Source organism: Lycium ferocissimum, unplaced genomic scaffold (genome assembly GCF_029784015.1).
Source record: "Lycium ferocissimum isolate CSIRO_LF1 unplaced genomic scaffold, AGI_CSIRO_Lferr_CH_V1 ctg7402, whole genome shotgun sequence".
Classification (NCBI taxonomy): Eukaryota; Viridiplantae; Streptophyta; class Magnoliopsida; order Solanales; family Solanaceae; genus Lycium; species Lycium ferocissimum.
In genome coordinates this window covers 9391-14085 of record NW_026726769.1, presented here as the reverse complement: position 1 = coordinate 14085, position 4695 = coordinate 9391, and positions in this window count along the sequence as shown.

Sequence of the window (4695 nt, the reverse complement as noted above, 5' to 3'; positions counted from 1 at the left end):
AGTGCCACGACTATGACAATTAAAAGACGGGAATTCAGTTTTTATTTCGTAAGTCACATTCCTCTCAAGCCCTAACACGAAAGTTCTCTCCTCTCAACTTCTCCAAGCATCAAGGTAAGCTCCTTAAGACCGTCCTAAGTGAATTCCATCATTACCCATGAATTCTAAGTAGGAATTTCATGTTCTTAACATAGGGTTTTCAAGAAAACCCACCTAAAGGAATCCAAGACCAAGGATTAGAATTCTTCTTCCAAGTTTAGATTTTTATTTCAAGCTTGGAGCATTACTAGGTATGTAGGGTTTCTATCTACGTGTGGGAACATCATTGTTCTTCCCCACACTTCTTCTTCCATAAAGTATGAAGCTTTACGAAAACTAGGATTTTTAACCATGTTCATGATAACCCTAGGTCCATGCCCCATGTTATATTATGTATTAAATTGTTATAAATTCTTCATTTGTGTTCTTGATACATCATTATGATTATTGAGAATCTGTCTGTAATCCATGAAAACCCATAATTTCCATTCCATGGGTTCTTACATGCAAGTTTATGAACTAGTATTATATTTTCAAGAAAAGCTATATATGTTTTATAAGTTCATGCAAGAATAATACGAATGATATCCATGTACATACAAGTTAAGATTCATGAAAAGCCATGGCAGCAAGTGCCACTTATTTTTCATGTTCATGCTTTTGGGAGTTGCATTAATTACTGAGAAGGCTCCAAACAGCCTGAAACTACGTAGCCACCGTAGGATGAGAATCACTCCACCTATGCTTAGGACGATCTCTCATAATGACTGGATCCTTTCATAATATAATTAAATCTCATGTCCCTGGCAAGGTATGAGTGTTCTGCTGGTAGGACGCAAGTACTATGTTGTCAGTTATATTTACTGCTCTTCCTACTCACAATACATTACACATGTTATATATGTATATGTACTCATGTTCATGATCATGTTTCAATTCAGTCTCTATTATGATATTCTATGTCCTATGTTATTTCATTCGGTTGCTTTACATACTAGTACATTCAATGTACTGATGTCCCCTTTTATTGCCCGAGAGCCTGCATTTCGCGATGCAGGTATTGATTTACAGGACAACGCATCTGCCTAGTAGGACTTCGCACTTATCATCTTGTTGGTGAGGTGATCTCCCTTAGACATTTATTATTTATTATCTCTTTCGGGGGCCTTGTCCTTAGATGTTTTCATGTTTACTTATGTAAAGGTTTATAGACTAGATGTTTGACGGGTACACGGAGCCGACTACCGCGCATCACTCATCATGCTAACCATCTTTCCTAACTTGAACACACGTAATCACCAAGGAGATACATATATATATATATATATATATATATATATATATATATATATATATATATATATATATATATATATATAAGCCCTCATGATCGCAAAATGATATACAACGATATACACTTCGGGGTGATCATAAGACATCCGCTACTCACACATATGTAACTACTAGCCTCTAAATGAAATACTGAACATAAGGACGGGACAGGACCCCGCCGTGCCCAAATATATACACAAAAGAATATAGATCAAAACTGCACCTCCGGAGTAGGGAAGTGCTCCTGGCAAGCTGATCTGGCTCCTAAGAATCTGGACCGTCCACCTGTCTACCTGTGGGCATGAACACAGCGTCCAAAGAGAAAAGGACGTCAGTACAAACATTGTACTGAGTATGTAAGGCATACATAGTAACATAATAAAGGAATATAGAAAGCATAAGAAGGAAAGATCACTGTAACTGTTTGCCTCCTGAGGCGGAATCATGCATGCTAAATTATCAACAACAACATTATGTCATGTATGCATATGTAAACTGCCCGACCATATAGGTACGGTGTGATCATCATTAGCCCGCGTCCGGGGTAAACATCTCAAGCCGCCCACTAGTGGTGTCTGCCCATGCCATCTAGACATGGTGTAATCATCATCATAGCTGCCCACTATGCCTGTCGTAGTGGTGACTGCCCGGCCATATAGGCGCGGTGTAATCATACATATACATTATATGAGGCATGCATGAGAGCTCAAGTAAAAGATACAATTCTATCGGTGTGACGTAAGGTCGCGAACCTTCGATTACCGTATGAAATAATCATCATTGCTAAGCCTCACCTTGGAAGAACTAATATCATGAGGTGAGACGACAACAAGAAGTAACATCAATGAGATCATAAAATAGGACTATTAAACTCATGAAAGCATCACTATTATCATTATTACCATAGAACATATCCCATCTCTATCTCGTAGGAAACTCTTAATACTCTTTAGCTTTCATCTTTTGGAATGTAAGAAGGTCATAGGAATTACCGAAAAGAAATCACAATATATAAGAATCATGCCTTTGAAGGAGGGGTTAGCCTTACATACCTTTATATCCTTTTAACTCTATTGCCTACTTGCTTGCCTTTCGAGCTCGCGATGCTACCTTCACGAGAATTTGTACTAATATTAGACAACCGGAAACATCTATAGGGCACCCATGATAACATAATCAATAAATTCTTCAAGTTAAACATTGTTTACTTCTTAAATCCACCTTCAACATCATCCATAACCATACCTATTTTACAACTTCGTATTCATTCTCATATAATACTCCTTTAACATCATTTGCATTATTCAACAAAAGATTGTACTCATAACATGTCAAGAACTATTATTCAAGTTAACTCATCATTCAAGAGTATCACTATCTCCATATTGCACTCCATATTCTCCTCTCTTCCCTAATCCAAGTCTTTTAACCTCTCAATATTCTTAATAACATGAATTGAACATAAAACTTACCTTTGATGATGTAGGGATGGACTTTGGATGTAACTACTTCACTTGGAGAAAACCCCACTTCAACACCAAGGAGATTCTTGGCTTCCACAAACCCTAGAGAGTACTCTTGCACTTGATTCTACTAATTCTTGGTGTTTACTCCTTGATTTCCCTTGGATATATGATAATATAATGAGAAGATTTTTCTAGAACCTTCAAGACTTGGAGAGAGAATGAAATCTGAAAATTTGGGGTGTAACTCGTCTATTTATAGCTGGAACTGGAAAGTTCCAGATAAGCGGTTCGACGAGCGGGTCGACGACCCATCGACGTGTCGACGGTCCGTCGACTTGCTCTGTCGACTAACACCTGAGAATCTCTGATTGCAGAAGCATGTTGACGGTCCCGTCGACATGTCGACGGTCCGTCGACTTGTTCCGTCGACTGACGCCTGCAAGTCTCAGTCTGCAGAAACATATTGAAAATGCACAGTGACATTCCGTCGACATGTTGACGGCCCGTCGACAATGACTGGTGTCTGCAAAATTTGCCTGATTCAGTTTAGATTTCACTGATTCAATTTGTTCAACTTCTAACCCCGTCAACTTCTAACTCAGGAATACCTGCTGGTACACTGTGTTCGATATTCTCTACCTTAACTATCTCCCACAGGCTTCCTTCTCTCACCTCAAATGTCTTTGGAATCTTAATTAGAATCATTAAGCATCACTTTTTACTAGCAGGGATATCATATACACCTTAGCTTACGTTGGCCTATTTACCGCATAACGACATGAAATTTTCTAAGGTGTAACACTAGATTAGTCAGACATGTCATGTCAGATGTTCAGAGTCGGATAGCCATTTTGGCTCATTTACGATATTTTCGCATTCATTTTTGAATCTGTATTTTATTAATGTTATGATTCTCATGTTTTATAAAAGCTCATAACATTCATGTTATATTTTCGCTCATGTATGCCTCATGATGATTCAGCAAGCCATATAGTTCGCTCGGTCACATCCAGTATGGCACCGAGTGCCGTGTTTCGCCCAGGCCATGGTTCGAGGCGTGACCCTAATCGTTCTTTGGACTAGTACAGCTTTCCCATAAAGGCCCAAACACAACCAAACACAAGTCTTTGCATAGTAACTGTATCATCATCATGGCTTATAGCCAAAGTTTCTTCTCAAGTCATCTTCTCACAATAGAGGTATTTCAAATCAACATATACAATTTAAGTGTTTAACTTCAACTTCAAGAAAAACTTATTGAATGAACAAAACATGTGTAAAGTTTCAATCTTTCAAAAATAATCACAATCATCCATATTAGGGCAATACACATTTCAACAATGGTATAAATAGGATATGGTTCGATGTGGTCTTGACCCTACACGCGCATGACCTTGTTTAAATATAACCTTTTATTCATAAATAAGTTCAACAAAGAGAAACCACCAAACTAGGGTTTCAATGTGTACAAACAATCAAAAGAGGATTCTCAAAACCAATCATGCTTTCAAAACTTTCTAAAAAGTAGACATGTTTCAAACGATATTTTCAAAGTACTGATGTATATAAAAATGTTTAATAAAAAAGTAGACATACCTCAATTCCCGCTAAAAGCTTAAAAATTGTATTCCTCCATGTTCAACAATCATTTTACAATGGTTATTAATGATAAAGTTCAAAACTATAACCAAATTCTAAGAGTTCCTACCCTTATCGAAAAACTAAGGCTTTTTCGTGCCCAAAAGCGTGTTCTTGAATCCCCCATGAATTATTATTGTTTATTATACCCAACACTAGTCTAAATCCTCTAAATAATCTCAGTAAATTTCAAAGAACATACCTTCAAGAGGTTTCCCAA